The 19564-nt window shown below is 42.2% G+C and overlaps 1 long non-coding RNA gene across 1 annotated transcript in view; it reads left to right on the top strand.

The window, feature by feature from the left end:
* The window catches only part of LOC116689408 (uncharacterized), a 70074-nt gene extending 56621 nt beyond the window's left edge, over window positions 1–13453 (top strand). Inside the window, exon 4 of the long non-coding RNA XR_004331981.1 lies at window positions 13367–13453. This is a non-coding gene — a long non-coding RNA (uncharacterized LOC116689408). The remainder of the gene's footprint in view (window positions 1–13366) is intronic.
* The last annotated feature ends 6111 nt before the right edge of the window (window positions 13454–19564 follow it).

Here is a 19564-nt window from a genome sequence, read left to right as displayed (position 1 = left end):
TTTTTGAGACTAATTTGGCTGCACATTAAACACATTCAATCAAGCCTGTTTGGGATATGCAATAAAAATTTTTGTACAGCTCAAAAAAATGTACAAATCTTTTTGGGTTAAATCCATCGCTTTGATTTTTTTTGTATATCAAAGGGTAGAGACCGTCAAACCCCCCAAAGGGTCTAGCCCCGGGGGGGGCGCAAGGAGCCCAAACCACCGGGAGGGTCCGGACCGGCGCGGGTGTTTTGGGGGGAAGGGGGGTGGGCTTTGGGTAAAAGGAGGGACAATTTTTAATATTACAAAAATGTGCTGTCGTTCAAGTAAACTTTTACCAACCAAAATTTCCCATAAGCAAAGTTTTAAAACGGAGGGCAGTTAAAACCTCGATGAGAAAACAGGAACTTTTACATTGCAGTTATTTTTTTTGACTGGAAATTTTTACACATTATTTTTATATATTATTTATTTATATATATAAATACATCAGTCACAGAGACAGAATGAAACAGACTGAAAGACAGAAAACAGTCAGAAAGAAAACTTCTACTTTCAAAAGAGGGCTATATATTTATATATATCACAAAGGTTTTCTTTTCTTCTGTCTCTCAGTCCTGTTTTCATTCTGTCTCTGTGACTGACCTGCTCTATCCTTTTCCCTCCTGCTTCTTACTGAATTGGTCACACCTGATTGGAGCATCCATTATGTTGTTTAAAGCTTTTTCATGCCCCTCAACCTAGCCTTTTCCCATTGAGCACAGAAAATACTTCAGCTGATAACAGCGCTGTCTTCTCCCACTCATTGCTGTCTTTTTCTCGTTCTCTCTTTTTCACTTTCTCCTGTTGGGTTCATACACTTACACACTCTCTCTCTCTCTCTCTCACACACACACACACACACACACACTCCTTGACAGATGCCAGTAAGCCAAAACTATGACAAAATGCAGCAGCTGCGGTTAAACAAAGAAAATAAGAAAGGAAGAATGAGAGAAAGAAAAGCAGTAGTGAGCTGAAGAGAGTAGGAGAAATAGAGCCCTTAAAAAGTTGATGTGTTGGTTGAAAACCTAGCCCGTTTTGATGCCGCACATGAGCCTTGCATCTTAAAAGAAAAGAAAAGCCAAAGCAAATGCATGGCTCTTGATTTAGAGAAAGAAAGACAGACAGAATAAGAGATGGTGGCTTCTGACCTCCAGAAACCTCTCTCTCTCTCTCTCTCTCTCTCTCTCTCTCTCTCTCTCTCTCTCTCTCTCTCTCTTTCTTTCTTTCCCAACCTCTTTTCCCCCCCTTTTCTTTCTGTTTCTCTGCCGTATCTCCCCAAACCTCCAATTACAGTAATGAGTAGTTGAGAGCGAGGCAGAGAGAGGCTGTGCGTGACTGGGAGGATAAATGCGAGGGAGGGAGGGATGGAGGGAAGGAAGGAGGGAGGGGGAGAGGGAGGGTTATGGAAGAAGGAGATTCATCACTGCATTTTATCTGCTATGAGTGTCACTCATCCCCTGACCCTGCACCATTAGTCACTGAAGATTAACAGGCGTGGAGCAGGAGTCGGGACCTGGACTGCTCTCTGTTGTCATACTGCCTTTGTGAGAGCTGATGTGCGGGGCAAGTGGGCATGTGGATTCAAATGAAAATGCCACTTACATAAAGGGTGCTCTTATCCAAAGCCCCCGGTGTATTAGAAGTGCCACCATTGAAATTGTATTTAAAATCCCTGGCATTCTTTCACCTAACACGTAAAACAAAAGTGAAAGTGAAGATAACCAGATAAAGTCACATATGGCCACATGTGGTTTCTTTAGATATTGTTGTGACATCACATTTTTACATGTATGTTCACAGTTAATGGATTCAAAATGTTGACATTTTACCTGATATAGGCACATGTGGTTTATCACTTCACATTTTCATTTTCAGTTCCTTTCTGCGTTCTTCTTCTCCTAACCACAATCGTTCCGTTGTTGTAGCGCGTCCCGAGTGTGGCGGTCCGTCCCGTTGGGGTCGCACCGTGTTGCGTCCCCCAGAGACCGTGGATCATAAACAATAGAAAAACAATGGATTGCAATGGACAGTTGGGACACTGAGGAAGTTGTAAATGTTTATTTCCTACTCTTCAGAAATATTAGTCATTGACCAAGAATACCCCGTTACTTTTTGGCATGTAAATTGTTCAGTGAGTCAAATGTCCACACTATAGCAGCACCACGCAGCCCCCGTTGACCTCCACAGGCTACCGTCCCTCTCCCTTTGTGTGTTACAACACTGTAACTCTCCCCAGCTGGTTCCCGCTGCTGCTCCAGTCACACATGCTGCACCCCGGCTCTGGATTGGAAAAAAAGACTCACTTGTGGCATCAACTAGCTCTTGATTGGTTCTGCTTGTTGTGGACTGCAATGACTCTCAATGGCTTCATTTCCCCTCCCCACCACCCCGCTTTCATCTTACAAATTAACTGAAAACCATCCCCCCCACTGGGCTCACTTGTTCCGTTGTTGCGTTAATCCACTTTAACCACTTCCTCTCCTCCCTCCCCCCCCGTCATCTCGCTCTCCCAACTCTTGGCTCCATTCAAGCCTTCGATTGCCATGACTGTTTTAGGCATGGGCCGGTTACCTGATTCACAGCATACCGCGGTTTGAAAAAGTCATGGTTTCAAAACCACTACAATTTTCCGTCATACCGTTTCCATGGTACGAGCTGTGTTTTTATTATATACTCAGGAGAGACATGTTTGCAGATATACAAAAAGTTTATTGTACAGCATGATAAAAGAAACAGATGTTTGAAAGCAGGGTTGTGACTCTGTGATTGGCCCTTGAAATTTGTGTATGATTCTGATTGGTAGAGCAGGAAAGTGAACGCCTCCAACAGCTGATTAGATTTAGGAAGAGAGCATTGATTAGGAGTGAGGTCTTCCTGAAAGAATTTTCACTGAGCTACATTTCAATCAGGAGAGACTAGCTGCAATATGCAAAAGTTATTATACAGCATGATACATGCACATTTATTTGGATAACAGCTGATTTGATTTTGGAGAAAGCATCGATTAAAAGTTAGGTCTTCCTGAAAGAATTTACACTGAGCTACATTTGTCTTCAAGGACAGATTTTGTGCAGTTTAGCAAATAAAATAAATACATTTTGTTCAATGGAAGATCTGTTCTTCTTTCCCGAGACATTTGAAAATACTACGTTTTAAAGCTGTAATTGCAATAGTGTGAAACCGTGATATTTTTGCTGAAGGTTATCACACCGTCAGAATCTCATACCGGCCCATGCCTAGACTGTTTATGAAAAACTGTAAAGCCATACAGGAAATATACAGATGCTCCATAACCGATAAGACAAGGGCTTGCATGTTTGAGCCGTGCAGAGACGAGGAATTATTCAGCTTAAAAACAATTGAATGTACTTGCTATTGTTCTTCATGGCATATTGATTCTGTTGCAAGCAACATGAATTACTTGCGTCAAATAATCCTAAAAATTTACAAAGCAGATAATGCATAATAACCTAAATTCACTCCCCAGTTGACTGAAGCTCTATGTGCAGATCTAGCTAGTAAAAGGCATGTACATCGCTCCCTTTCTTGTCTCTCTCTATATCCTGCTCTCATTCTGTCGCACACCTGACTCTCGTGTGAACTTGTCATCTGTTCGGCAGACAAAGCTTATGCATCCACGTGGGAATGTGTGTGTGCCTTTGTGTGCGCTGTGTTGTTTTTTCCTTCAAAGAGGGTACCTGCTCAGAAGAGGGTCTGGCTGGCATGGCGCACGCTCGGGTATGTCTGCTTTATGTTTGTGTGGGCGCAGCACAAAGTCTCTGCATGCTCCCTCAGTCTGTCTCTGCCTCTCACTCGGTGTTTGACGCTGCTTCAAAGCACTCCCTTAAAATAGGCTTTTAATCATAGTTTGGTGTGCGTGTGGCTCGGCGGTTCGAAGCTATAAGCAGAGGCTGGGTGTATTTATAGCAGACAGGGAGAGGGAGGCTGGAGCTCCGCTGGAAGGGAGGCCGATGGAGGCAGATTACAGAGGTCAGGCCTGGATTGAGACCTTTTCAGAAAGCCATGAAGCAACAGGGCGCTCCCCCCAATCGCCCCCGCGCTCCCTCCTTCTTCTTCTTCATGGGAGCTTTGTTTGGTCTGGCTGAGCTTGGCTTGGTTTGATTTAGGCTGGGCTGAATGGTGAAGCCGGGACATGACCCTTAGCTACCCTATTTAACCTTTATTTTACCAGAAATTCTCCCATAGAGCCTCGCTTCAATGCGATTGGTTTAAAAAAAAAAAGCCAATAAATCAGAGCTTGTTTTTCTCCCATCCCGTGACTACCATGAAGCAAACAGCAACAGTATTAACAAAAGTTGTTGACTGCCTTCCAAACAATCACATGCTATCACAGCTATTTCCTGCCTTCAGGCAGTCCTGAGTGCTATGAAATCATCTGGCATAGCCTCGAAGCTTGTTTATGATAGCTGCTAAGAGTGTGGTTGTGTTATACTTTGCTCCATTTTATCACCCTTTTGCAAATGTTTTGTCTGCTGTTGTATGCTGGGACTGTGTGGCAGTTGTGCCTTGAGGTGCACTCAAGGACCAGGCAGAAGCAATCTCACGTCCCTGATGTTGTAGCCTTCTGTCGCCAGCCACGTGGGAAGAAGTTATTCCAAATGGATCTGCTCACTAGAGCTGCACAATCCGGGTTTTCCTTAGCTCAGATTTGGCTTGGGGGGGAGGGGGATGATACACAACAGTTAGCCTGATCGGTCCATGTACAGTAAAGGCAAAGCGTGTGTTACCCCATTTAACAGAAATCTATGCATTTTCCAGTTATTTCTGACAATTTTAAAAACAACCCCAAATTAACAAAACTCATAAATCAAGAGAATTTCTCTGTGCAGGAAAAACCCAATATATTGTTTTTGTTATCACCATGGCGATATCAAGTGGCGCACTGATCACGTCGCGAAGAGAGAGTCTCACACCGGTGTACAGACAAACACTCACACAGCCAGTGGAGAGTCCACTGATCTCAGATCATTTCTGTTTCCAGTGGCAGTGACCTCGGTCAGGCCCTCCGAGCTCTCAATCTGATGCATTCCCCCTTTCTATTCTGCCTCTTCTATTCCGCCTTTAGTTTGTAGTTCTCCTCATCTGTTGGACTCATTATGCCTGCCCTCGTCTCTGGCCTCCGTTTCGGATTCGCACTCTTTTATTTATATTCTCTCTTTTCTTCTGCTGCCTGCAAACTGTTGTCTATAAGCATCAAAGGCCTTGTAATTTAACCCAAACCACCCTTACAAGCACACACACAAACGCACGCACAAGCACACACACACACACACACCACACACACACACACACACACACACACTTAGCAATCCTTGAAATAATGGGGAAAAATCTTTATTTATAGTTGAAACAGTATTCAAAGGTCTTGCATGTGATGAATATAGAGCTGGTTCAGAATACAGTGGAAGGACGGGATTCTGACTGATGTATATTCAGTACAAGGTTAGTTGTATAATAAGCTTCCTTTATGCTTTGGAGTCTATGGATCTCAATATGTTTTTGCTGTTTTTTTCCCGTCATTATTCGAATATTGCTTTTTTGTTGCAAAGTTTCCCTTACGTTCAATTCTGCACAGCTGTAAAAACATCTGAAGTCTGATGTCTCCTAAACCTACAGATGGTGTTTACATACACTCACTCACTGGCTTTCAAAAAAACATGCACACATGTACACTTGCACATAAATAGTGATGAACCACAGGTGTGGACAGCCTTGTGTCTGTTATAGAAGAACCAATCCTCACTCAGGTTACAACACACACACACACACACACACACACACACAGAGAGCAGGTAGCCTCAGGGCTGCCACAGTGTGGTGGCAGATGGGAAGTGCTTGCCTCTTAATGACAGAGCCGCTGATCACTTCAAACAAGCCACTCGGAGCAAAACTTTCCCTCTGTTGGTGGAGAGATGTTCAAGTCACTGAGCAGGTACCCTGGAGAACTATTCAGGACTCACACTGCGCGTGTGTGTGTTTGTGTATGTGTGTTGTGTGTGTGTGTGTCTGTGTGTGTGTGTGTGCAAATGCAATGTGTCTTGAGGCTTACCCGTAAACTTTGTATATTCTGTGTGTTCAGACTTGCAGTGATTGGTGTGTATAGCTACGTGCTTGTGTGCGTGCGTGCGTGTGTGTGTGTGTGTGTAAAGTAAAAGTGTGTCAGCTCTGGAGCTTTCTTGCCCGGCTGTGTGGAACACAGCAGATGTGCTCAGATCTCCCCTGAGGATGCCGTCTCTCTCTCTCTCTCGCCCTCTCTCTAACTCACCCCCCTCTCTCTCTCTCTCTCTCCACTCACTCTAATCAAGCTCCCTCATCCGTACATACCCTCCAATGTTTATACACCGCTGCTCTTCACATAATAAGCTGACTTCAGTACTTATCCCCCTTCCTTCCTTTGGTTACTTATTCCCTCCTCTCCTCTATCTCTCTCCTTCCATCCTTCTGTACCACTCACATATCGCCTCTCAGGTCTTTGTTAACCATTACTTAACCAGATAGACTGTTTTCTATCATGTTTCACACATATTTTAAATGGACTTTATTGTGCCGTGATATTCAAAATTCTGTTTTACAGTTTTTTATTTTTTTTTAATAAATAAAAAACTCAATTTTTTTATTCTACAATTTTATAGCCTTGCGAGAGAAGAAATTATCACTTTAAGATAAAATAGCAAGAGGGAAAGAGATTGGAAAACAAACAAGAAAAAACACACAAATACATGAAAATGTCCAAGAGCTTGTTTTTCTTGATTCTGGCGCCACCTTTGGTCTAAAACTGTCTGTTCATCGATGCTCTGCACTCAGTTTAAAAGCAACGTTGTTTTCCCATAACAATAAATAAATAAATAGTATCACTTCCTGTGCAGCACAGCACATCATGGCCTGCTCCATGTACGTATATAAGTCTATTTAGTCTCAACTAGGCCACAGCGTCTCATGAGCAGTTAGTCATACTAGAAATCACACCGGTGCTGTGGTTCCCTCCCTGGATCTCAGCTGCTTTTTTCAGGCGGAGAAACGGTGAAAGAAGTGGAAATATTCCTGCTGTGAAACACAAAAACACGGAATATTCTTCTTCACTTTATGGGATCGCATTACGTGCAGGGCGGGCTGTCGTCGCCTCGGGTTTAACACACATTCTGTTAGCCCCGAGAAAGGGAGAGAGAGGAGGAGAGGGAGAAGAAGGTGACACTACTACGAGCAACATAAGTGTGGATAACAATGAAACGCCATCCTTTCTCTCTTTCCTCCTGTCTCTGTCTTGCTTTCTCATCTGCTCTGCGCCACTAGTCTGTCTGCATGCTAGTCAGGGGATTTAAACATGTGTGAGTGTGTATGTGTGTGTGTGCGTGTGTTTTTGTGTGTGCACATGTGGGAGGGAGGGAGGGAGGGAACAGCAAAACAGTGGGTGCATCTTTTTTAAATGTTGATGAAAACAAGAGTCGTCTCTGTTTTTTAAACATACCGTGCAGATGGGACCGTGGAGAGAACATTTTGTCATTTTCTCATAATCTATTTTGTGATTATTTGTGTCCAACTGCAAGCACCGAAATGAGAAACAACCCTAAAAATATTGGCATAGCACCGAAACAAGTTAAGACTGTCCTGAGAGAAATCCCATCGATTGAGCTGTTTGATGTCAAGGAATCAATAACTGGGTATACAGGGAGGCGAATATTCTGTTCATACTCTGAGTGATAGCCTAATCAGAGTAAAAGGCCTCATTTGGGCCTTTTTAGGATGCAATAATCAGATAATAACCAATCTAATCACACCTGCAGATTTACCCCACCATCATTGTGCATTAATAAGCTTTCTATACGCTCTGCATTCTGACCATGTCGGATCTTATTTTCCATTTGTAATAAGGTCTGACTCTAAATCCCTGTATTGTTGTGTGTAGGGGCCTAGATTAAGCTGCTCTCTTGTTAATGCTGCAGTGCACGAGTCCTTTAACAATCTTTAGTCTCACAGATCTGTCATAATGATGCAAAACACAATTGTTTTTTTTTTCCTAAACAAGATTAGCCGGTTTTCTCAATTTGAAAATTGGAATTGTTATTGAGCAATTGTATGAATACAAACCTCCTGGCATCTGGCTCCATAACAAACTCACTTTTAAAACTCACATTAAAGCACTGGCTGTTTGAAGCTGTTGAAAGTTATTTCTTTTATGGATGCAAAAAGATTTGGATTCTGCAGATTTTGGGCACATGTGACCATTTCTATCAGTGCTCGATTTTGCTATTATCGATATTGGCCAATATGGCACAACAGTACTTCATAAGCTCTAGGTGCTGCCTTCACTCTGCTGTTAGATTCCTAACTGCTGGCTGTAACGGTACACGTCACTGCACTTTTCATCAAAACAAGGGGCTGGAAGAGAGAGTGCATCATTGCTTCTTGTTTATTTGCACAGCTTTCTTTTTTGTTGCTTTTTTAAGTAAACAAGCAGCTTATCTCACTTGTGACATGCAGATCTGGAACTTATCAGACTCGCCTTGAAGACTGGCTTCTGCTCCATGTTCTCAGAGTAAATACAGAGCTTGGGAAGCTTTCAGTGCAGTGTTCCAGTCAGTGCAAGAATCCTTTACAACAGATCTCTACGTTAGATACTGTGGGGAATAACAGCCAACTCATTAAGACCTGATAAGTTTTACCTTTTTTTTTGCTCAAAAATGCTTTTTTCCTTTATAACTTCAACATCTTTTCTAGGGGGACAGGGGACAAACACTCTTGTTTCTCAGTGTGTCTAAGTTTTGGATTATAATACATGCACTGGGGTACTTTACTCTTGTGGTTGAGGGCATACAATAAGTGTGAATGGGGTCAAATTAAATCTTGTTATTTCTGATTTATGCTTATTATTGATCCCAAGTGGGGAAATTACAATTTAAACTCTGTTTTGTTAGAAATCACAACACACCAGCTACCAATCCACCCTCCATACTTTGGTCTGTACAGGGACTTGAACCAGCGACCCTCCAGTTCCTAAACCAACTTTTTACAGAGACATAATGAGAGCTACGAAGTAATGGAGCCTTTTATACATTGTCATGTTTCTTCAGAAATAAACAACACGACAACTAGAGTCTTTAAACGCTTCAGATGTAAAGTTACTCACTGACAAAGAGGGGCCAAAATGAATGGCAGTCAATGGGATGCTAACGGAGGGTGAGTGCTAGCATCAAAATGGCGCTGTGTCACTCCCTGATGTAAGTCGAGTGCAGATTTGAGTCGTACATACATACTTTGCGCCGAGTAAAGATGTGAGTTGTGCATGCAAGTAGCACATAAGATGCTAACGAGAGACTTCTGTAATGTCACAGTGAAAATTGAGCTACTTAACGAATTTGGTTCACTTCTGGCTACAAGTTAGCATCAAACACAACAAAGGTTGAATGGCGTTTTGAGCTAACGTTAGCAATCAGACAATTATAGATAGCTACAATGTTTTTGAAATGATTTCCTACAACTGATGGTTTCTGGCCATCTGACAAATGTACATCCATCATTGACTCTCTTTTTAACTCTGTTGTTTTTTTCTTTCACCTCCTAAGGGAAATATCTGGCTAAATAGCTGCTTAATGCTATATTCACTAGCTAGCTGCTGAATGAAAAAAAATAGAGGGCAGTTAGTAATCTCCTGAACTGGAGAACAGAACAAGCTAATAGCCTTTTTGCTAGCACAACAACAGACACAGGCAGGAGTCCTGACAAGGAAGGTAAACTATGTACTGCTATGGACGGGGGCAAACATTACTTGTACTGCTACTACTAGTAATACTACTACTTCCTACTGTATTCACACATCCAGCAAACACTGAGAAACATTGGCATTTCCTTTAAATTGTGTTTCTGGCCACCTGACAAATGTACCCACTAATGACTCTCCTTTTAGCTCTGTTCTTTTTCTCTACTGCCTCCTGAGGGAAATACCTGGCTATGCTAGGCTCTGCTAATTGCCCTTCACCAGCTAGCTGCTAACTTTGTCTTTCAGCCATGGTGTCCCGGGCAGGTAGTGTTCACTTAGTTTAACAGCTACATGCCGCATCTTAAAGGACGCTGATGAGGCAAGGCAGGCAGGCAGCTTTATTTGTATAGCACATTCAGCAACAAGGCAATTCAAAGTGCTTTACCACAAAATCAGTTAAACAGATAAAACACCAGTAAAAACAGTTAAAAATCACAAGCATTAAAACCGGTAAAACACATGAATAGACAGTTAAAAACAAAGAGAAACATAAAACACAAGAATAAAATTTACAGTGCAGCATAAGAATTTAAAGAATATTAGTCTTTAAGAAGGCAGCATCAAATAGAAGGTCTTCAGCCTTGATTTAAAAGAACTGAGAGTAGCAGCGATCTACAGGTTTCTGGGAGTTTATTCCAGATATGAGGAGCATGAAACTGAAAGCTGCTTCACCTGTTTAGTTCTGACTCTGGGGACAGAAAGCAGACCTGTCCCAGATGACCTGAGAGTCTGGTGGTTCATAGTGTAGTAGCAGATCAGCAATATATTTGGACCTAAACCGTTAAGTGATTTATAAACTAGCAAGAGTACTTTGAATCACTTCTTTGAGACACAGGAAGCCATGTAAAGACTTCAGAACTGGAGTGATGTGATCCAGTCTCTTGGTCTTAGTGAGGACTCGAGCAGCAGCGTTCTGAATCAGCTGCAGCTGTCTGATTGATTTTTTAGGGAGACCTGAAGACCCCCCCGTTACAGTAGTCAAGTCTACTGAGATAAAGGCATGGACAAGTTTTTCCAAATCCTGTTGACACATAATCTTTAACCCTTGATATATTCTTAAGGTGATAGTAGGCTGACTTTGTAATGTCTTAATGTGGCTGTTAAAGTTCAGGTCTGAGTCCATGATACACCAAGATTTCTGGCTTTGTCTGTTGTTTTTAACATTGTTGTTTGAAGCTGAGCGCAGACTTTTAATCGTTCCTCTCTTGCTCCAAAAACAACCACCTCAGTTTTTCCTTCATTTAATTTCAGAAAGTTCTGGCACATCCAGCCGTTAATTTGTTCGATGCACTTAGTCATTTTTGTATTGGACTATAGTCCCCTGGCGATAAGTTATGTAATTTGTGTGTCGTCCGCATAACTATGGTAACTTATTTTGTTTTTTCTCCATAATCTGAGCCAGTGGAAGCATGTAGATGTTAAACAGAAGAGGCCCCAGAATGGAGCCTTGCGGAACTCCGCACGTCAATTGTACGCTCAGATGCATAATTACCTATAGACACAAAGTAATCCCTATTCTTAGGTAGGCTTCAAACCAGTTTAGTACTGAGCCAGAAAGGCCCAACGCAGTTTCCAATCGGTCTAGTAGTATATCGTTGGTCGACCGTGTCAAATGCAGCACTTGAGATCAAGTAATACTAAGATTGAAATTTTGCCATTATCTGTGTTAAGGTGGATGTCATTAAAGACTTTGACAAGAGCCGTTCCAGTGCTGTGGTGTGGTCGGAAACCCGACTGAAAGGTATCAAAACTGTTGCTTAGTGACAAGAATGGTTGAGTTGTTGAAAGACTACTTTTTCAATGATTTACTTAAAAACGGAAGGTTTGATATGGCCTATAGTTGCTCATTAGTGACTTGTCTAGTTGTTCTTTTTTAAGAGTGGCTTGATTACTGCAGTTTTCAGGGCCTGTGGAAAGATACCTGAAAGAGAGATGTGTTCACATCTGTAGAGATCAGAAGTCAAACAATTGGAAACATTTTTGAAAAGTCCCGTTGGTAGAACATCAAGGCAACAGGTCGAGGTTTTCAGATGTAATAATGTCCTCCAGGTTTGTATGGTTGATCGTGTGAATTCTGTCATATTGGAACTATTTTTGCTTGAAACACCTGTGACAACACATATCCTGGACTTGATATGGAGGCACTGACTGTTTGTCTAATCTTTTGAATTTTGTCTTTGAAGAGGAGGCAAAGTCATTGCAGCCTTGGTAGATAAAAGTTCAGATGCTACTGTACTGGAGGGTTTGTTAACCTATCAACAGTAGCAAACAAGCACGGGAATTATTATTGTTTCTAGAGACATATCAGAGAAAAAGGTCCAGTTGCACACCAGGTTGTTGGGGGGCATTTTTGTTGCTTATTTCCCTTTTGCAGCTGTCCACGGCTGTGTCCTACTAGGTACAGGGTTGAAGAGGCGCTCTGCCCAGATGATAATGCAGGCCAGCCGTCATATCACAATCTCAGGGCGCTGTTGCCCGGCCCGTTAGTCGTCCTCCCATTTCCCAGAAAATGATTTACTCTTAGGCTTCGCACCAGACACGTTCCAGGGAGGACCGCCACTTGTTGATTTATTACCAGTTCCACCCTCCTGTTTCTTTGTAGTCTTGTTGGTGCTATTAGCCGTGTGTTAGCATACTTCTGTCCATTGTTTATGGGTCCATGGTAAAGTGGTGTCTTTCCACAAGATCCGTTAACTTCCACGTTCACTTCTAGAAGGTAACCTTGGTTTCCAGAAGTGCAATCTTCTGAAGAGTTTGTAGTAGTCTTCTACGGAGAAAGGAGGCATCTTGCTGCTATTACTTTAGCTACAATCACTGTAGGACAGGCTTGAGCTATGGTAGGCCACGCTCACGCAGAAAATTTTAAAATATGGCAACTAGCCTACTATGTCTACAAAAATGTATAGTCCCAGTGTTTTTGAAGTGTCCAAGAGCCGCTGCTCATGTTTCTCAGAGGAAAAGCACGATTATCCAGCAAAATATGCAAGCAGAAAGCAGGAGCAAGCAGCAAGCGTCTGCACTGTAAGAAGCAGGAAGCAAAAAAAATAAAAAAAAAAAAATAAAATAAAAAAAAAAAAAAAAAAAAAATAGACTTTTTGGATCTCCGTAACTAGAGATTTTTAGCATTTTCACTTGACCACATTTTTCCCATTAGTTTTTTTTAATTTAAAATTTTTGTTAGACAGCTTTTTGGGGTTAAAATGGAGGGAAACCAAAGGGGTTTTGTAGTAAGTGGCGGCAGTGGAAACTGGATGGGGAAGTCTGTTAGGATTTTGGCCAAGGTTAAAATGTGCGGGGTCTCGATTTGGTGAATCCAAAGCGCGACCACAGTTCCAAATGAAAGAAGCGGGGGTGGATGCACCGTGTACCCTGAGCAAATGGATGATTAAGAAATGGTGGTGGAGGGGGGAGGCCGCTGGTTGAATACTGAGGGTCGGCATTTAACAGTGAAATGTGAAAAGTTCTTTTCAGCTTTTATTTGTCATCCGTCAACAGATCAGTTGAAGGAAAAAACAGGTTTTGCAGCTATCCGTGCAAAGAGCCCCTGGTGTCTTTTTTTAGAGTTTTGGACAGCATGCACGGGGAGCGTTCGGGGGGTTTTTAACTACACATTGCTCTGTCGAAACCCCGAGGGGTTTTTTTACGTCGAGGGGGAGGTGTTGTTCCCGGACCCAAGACATACAACAGCTACGAACAGGGGAACACCACAGAAAAACTTTTCCCCCCCTGGGACCTTAAAAAAATTTTAAATGAAGCTTTCCTTTGGGGGCATTTTTACGGCACAAATTTTAAAAAACCAAAAAAAAATTTTGGAAATTAAATTGCCAATTTTTTGTTTAGGTGCTCCACACTAATGGCCGAAATGGGTTCTCTGAAGAAAATACAGGGCCAGCGGTTTTTTGTGTGTCTGGGAGTGTTGTAGAGCAGTGAAGAGTGAGTGACGGATTACTCAGAGGGTATAACCAAAATTATAGGAGAGAAACAAAGTGTCTCCCCTGTTCTTTCTGTCCACGGTGGGAAATCTGTAGCAGGAGAAGTTAACCCTTTTTATGTTGTTTATAAAGAAGGAGAAGCAGGAAATGAGCTGGGGGAAATGCAAAGCTACCCAGCCACGCAGAGCAATGTGTAGTTATATTATTTGAGAGGTACACGTCAGGCTACGGCGTAAGGTTTGTGTCTTTGCATACCTACGTACGTAGCCGCTTATTTATCCCCCTGTTTCTAAAACTCCCAGACATGGTTGTAACTGTTAGTGCTTTCTTTTGTATTGAAATAACAGGCTGCTGCAGCCCGCCGTACAGGTTACTACATGTGTTTTGTGTCCAAAAATCTTAATGTTTAACTAGCAACTAAGGCTGCCACATGAATGCACGCACATGTCGCCGGACTACACCATTTGGTTAAAAGAGCCATACTGAGAAAGAGAGAGTTGTGTGGAGCTGATAGTCTTAATTAGCTTTGTAGCAACTCATTGGGCAATGGCTTGAATGTAACAGATGTTCATTAATATAAAAATAGTTGCTCACTATAGCTTTACAGAAAGCTGTTTTTGGTGCTTTAAGGCTACATTTTCCACCATTTAAAGTATTGAATTTTTGCTAAATTTCAATAGGATAGGAAAAGGAACACTGCCTGACTAACTATTACTGCAAATGCCCGCACATTCTGAAAAGCTTTTGTAGAAATGTGAGAAATCATAACACATTTAGAGATTTTATTATCACAAAGTTTGATGATGGACAGTTCCGGAACCAAAAGCAGCGTCTCCTTCACACAGCCTGGTTACTGAGCGCTGCAGAGATAACACACTCATTTAAATACACCCAAATTCAATTATAATATTAACTGGGAAATAATTATTGTGGGAAAGGTTCAGCTTGGTTATGCATGAAAGGAAGACAAAAAACAGCATAATCTCTGCTTCTGCCACATTTCTCAGCTGCCTATTAACTTTCAGACCGACCTTATTTTATTCTTTTTTTGACTCATTTTAGGACTCAAGGACATTTTTTTGTGGCACACACAAAAATGTTTTTGGCAGACAATCAAAGACCTCTAATAGTAGCATTATAAAGTCAACTATGTCATTCTAGTGGTTGGGTGTTTAATTGGTCTGGCCCACTGCTTTTATTAAATCCCTATGCCTTCAAGTTAGAACTGTCAAGCAATGCCTTCTCCAAACGTGTCAAAGTGTCCTCCATAAAACAAATAATAAAATGGATTGATGCTGCTATTAGCTAAGCGCCCTCCATGTCATCTTTTCCAAAGCAGAAAACGGCCTTGCTTTTGGTTTGATCCACATGAACTTTTTTGGAGTTTAATTAACACTCCTTAACACTCTACTTCCATTTAATTTCAGGTGTTTTATTCAATTTTATTACCCTGGAAATCCAGAGTTCTTGCGAGAGCACGAGTTGAATTTGCTCAGCGAGTTCCTCTGGCATCGAGTAATGCTGCTCATTAACCATGCCCGTGTAGCCGAGCTGCACCAATCAGTTCAGAGACAAAGGTGCATCACTTTGTAACACACCTTATACTGCTCGCCTAGCTGTTAGCGTGGCAGTGACGCATGCTAAATACAATTATGAACCTGAAAAAGCATGATATGAGCACTTTAAAGTGGCTATATGTAACTTTAAGTGTGTGTTGATTCTAGGGGCACCCGACACCTGTTGTTGTAAAGGTCTTTTCTTTATAATGCTGTATTACCCACTCTAGATTACTGAGTTAATGTTACCAGAAGGTCATATACTGAAGCTGCAATGAATAATTTGCTTCTGACTGGCTAGTAGTCCTTACCTAGGTACTGTCAGGGCCCTCATACTCTGCTTCTGACTGGCTAGTAGTCCTTACCTAGGTACTGTCAGGGCCCTCATACTCTGCTCCTGACTGGCTAGTAGTCCTTACCTAGGTACTGTCAGGACCCTCATACTCTGCTCCTGACTGGCTAGTAGTCCTTACCTAGGTACTGTCAGGGCCCTCATACTCTGCTTCTGACTGGCTAGTAGTCCTTACCTAGTACTGCAGGGCCCTCATACTCTGTTCCTGACTGGCTATAGTCCTTACCTAGGTACTGTCAGGACCCTCATACTCTGCTCTGACTGGCTAGTAGTCCTTACCTAGGTACTGTCAGGGCCCTCATACTCTGCTCCTGACTGGCTAGTAGTCCTTACCTAGGTACTGTCAGGACCCTCATACTCTGCTCCTGACTTGCTAGTAGACCTTACCTAGCGGCTGTCAGGACCCTCATACTTGCTAGAACATGCTAGAAAAACATAATGAGTCATTGTTAATCAGGAAAGGGATTTTTACATTATCAAGGTTTATACAACTTGGACTGAGTTCAGATTTCAGATCAGTTTTTTCTGATGTTATTACTTTATTTGGAAGTTTATGTAATCTGTTGCTAAAAGCCTCGGTAATAACGTGAGTGAGCTGCCAGATATTAAGATCACAATATGCGAGGCGATTGGCTCCAATATTTCACACACGCACACATTCGCACATACACTTTCACAGGCTTTGGCTCTGTTCCTTTATGATGCACTAATTCAATCATAGGGGTTTTTTCTCCTTGTTTTAATTTGTGGGTCTTGTTTTTCTGTGAAGCACTCTGGGGCAAACCCGTTTGTTTTAAAGTGCTATAAATACCCTGCACTTGACCTGATATACACACACTTACACACACACACGGAGAGACACTTAAGCCTCGGAGACTCAATCAGGTTTTTTGCTTTACTCCCTCAATAATTGGTCCATATTGCAATCAATACAATTACAGAAGTCCAATTAAGGTGCGGTGTGCAGCCCACAGCGGTTTGGGAATTGTTATCTGATTTAGCGCTGTAATGAGCAGTTATTCGATGCACACACATAGGCCACACACACACACACTGACACACACAGCACAGGCTGTTTGAGTGAGGGTTATGAGTCTTACAGTAATGATAAGCCCACCTGTTGTCAGCCCCCAGTGTGTGATGTAGAGGGAAGGAGCCAACACAGACAAACGACAGCGTGAGCACGGGGCAGTAGTCCTTACCCTCTGTCACCATCTTCCCATCTCTCTCTCACCCCTCCTTTCTTCCTTCCTTCCTTCCTTCCTTGAACTGCTACTCTTTCAAATTCTCATAAGATCATATGTTACCTTGGTGATGATTAATAACAAAAATGTTGCTGCCGGTTTGGGTATTTTCTTTTTAAGTTTGTTGCTTTCCACATGGCCTGCCTGATTTCACATTTTTTCAAACTCTTGTTCTACAAGCTGGACAACGGGTCCGCTCCGCTCCGTGGGCGTGTGGCGTGCTGTTGTTTGCTTTCGTAATTTCCTACAAGATGCTAACGAGAGACTTCTGGAATGTCAACCCAGTAAAAATGGGCCTACTTAACCATGTTGGTTCACTGCTGGCTACAAGTTAGCATCAAACACAACAAAGGCTGTCAGTGGAATGGAGTTTTAAGCTAACGTTAGAAATCAAACTATCATAGATAGCTAAAACGTGTTGGAAATGATTTCCATCTTCTGTTATTGTTTGTATTAAGGATAATTTATTATTTAATGGATTTCACAAATTTTAGTATGACAGTTATGCCGTAAACCGTTTAAATTTGAGCATGCACAACTGTGTGCAACAAAGTGACAGTCTCCGCAGTAAATGGCACAACGCTTTGAACTGTGGGTAATTGTCTGTGGTGAAGTCTGCATTGAGAAAGGGCTCGGTAAGAGTATACTTACACCCTCGCGCCCTTTGAAATTCGAAATTGGGTCAACCTTAAGCCCTTATGAGTGAGAGTTGAGGGATTGGGCCACTGAGACCAAACATTTGTGATAAGCATGTGTCTTTCAAAGTGCTGAAACGAAGGGGGCTTTCACACCTAAAAGTCTGAACCAAGGTCCGGACCAAGGTTCATGTTTTTGCATTTGATCCGGTAAGTTTTGGTTTTATACTGCAGTTATGCAAGTGCACTTAAGATGCATATGTGACAAAATGTCGTCCGGAAGTCACCACATACATGAGCTGCGTCTCCAGATACTTGTAATTGATTGGTTTATAGATAGGCCCCCCCCCACCTTAAAAGTGTGATCTTAGAGTGAATTTCTTCATTATATAACGAAGTAGACAGTGACTAATACGAATCCCTTGGGAACCAATTAGAAGTAACAATGAAATGCTGGTGTTGCAGTGCCTTATTTTATCTCGTCTTTCTTTAGAAACTATTGCGTTAGTTAACGGCACAGATCCGAGAGGTAATTTTGCACAGCCACAAATTCTAATGTTTAAATCAGTTATTAAATCTTAACCATTGCAACTCCATCGTGGGAATTGAATGTGGGCTTTGAGTGGACAGTGGCAGGGCGTCAGGGACAGGTAAGGGGAGGAGATTTCCCTGTCAATTGCTAATAAAATGTTATCACATTTAAAAGCTACTATTATTAAAAGTCAGTACACTAAGTCTGGTCTGTCTACCAGTACAGTATATGGCAATACACCCATTGTTTGATTGCTGTTGGTTTAAACCCAGTCAAGTAAATCAGAGGTTAATACTGAGTATGCAGCAGCTCTCCATCTGTAATGACCAGTGTAATTATTTCTAATGGTGTGGAAAGCTCTTAGTAAACATAGTTCATATTTTGGGCATCTGTCCACGGAGCAAAGTTCAGCCATGTGTCACACAGCCAATCAAAAAAAGCAGCTACTGTAAATTGCACTAAATAGCAAACGTCAACAGTGAAGGGAAGTTCTGGACATATGAAGTGTGAAAGAATGTAGGGCTGCTCGGTTATGGACAACCATCTTCTAACCATCCGTACACTACTAACAGGTCCCTCAGGTCTTCTAACCATCCATACACTACTAACAGGTCCCTCAGGTCTTCTAACCATCCGTACACTACCAACAGGTCCTCAGGTCTTCTAACCATCCATACACTACTAACAGGTCCCTCAGGTCTTCTAACCATCCGTACACTACTAACAGGTCCCTCAGGTCTTCTAACCATCCGTACACTACTAACAGGTCCCTCAGGTCTTCTAACCATCTGTACACTACTAACAGGTCCCTCAGGTCTTCTAACCATCTGTACACTACTAACAGGTCCCTCAGGTCTTCTAACCATCCATACACTACCAACAGGTCCCTCAGGTCTTCTAACCATCCATACACTACCAACAGGTCCCTCAGGTCTTCTAACCATCCGTACACTACCAACAGGTCCCTCAGGTCTTCTAACCATCCATACACTACCAACAGGTCCCTCAGGTCTTCTAACCATCCATACACTACTAACAGGTCCCTCAGGTCTTCTAACCATCCGTACACTACCAACAGGTCCCTCAGGTCTTCTAACCATCCGTACACTACCAACAGGTCCCTTAGGTCTTCTAACCATCCGTACACTACCAACAGGTCCCTCAGGTCTTCTAACCATCCGTACACTACCAACAGGTCCCTCAGGTCTTCTAACCATCCGTACACTACCAACAGGTCCCTCAGGTCTTCTAACCATCCGTACACTACCAACAGGTCCCTCAGGTCTTGAGGGACCTGAGGGACTTCAGTTCCTGAAGCTGAAGACACATTTGTTTAAAATGCACTGTTGACTCATGTTTGTAATTTGTTGTTTTTTTGGTTTTAATCTTTAAAAGGATTTCCAGTCGTCTTTCAATTATATAAATATATAAAAGGTGCTATATCAAATAAACTTATTATTATTAATAAACTTATTTTCCATTCAATCCCATTTAATTTTATTCTTTTC

This window comes from Etheostoma spectabile, chromosome 5 (genome assembly GCF_008692095.1).
Source record: "Etheostoma spectabile isolate EspeVRDwgs_2016 chromosome 5, UIUC_Espe_1.0, whole genome shotgun sequence".
Lineage (NCBI taxonomy): Eukaryota > Metazoa > Chordata > Actinopteri > Perciformes > Percidae > Etheostoma > Etheostoma spectabile.
The sequence above is the reverse complement of the archived record's forward strand: the minus strand, read 5'-3'. Positions and strand labels throughout refer to the sequence as shown.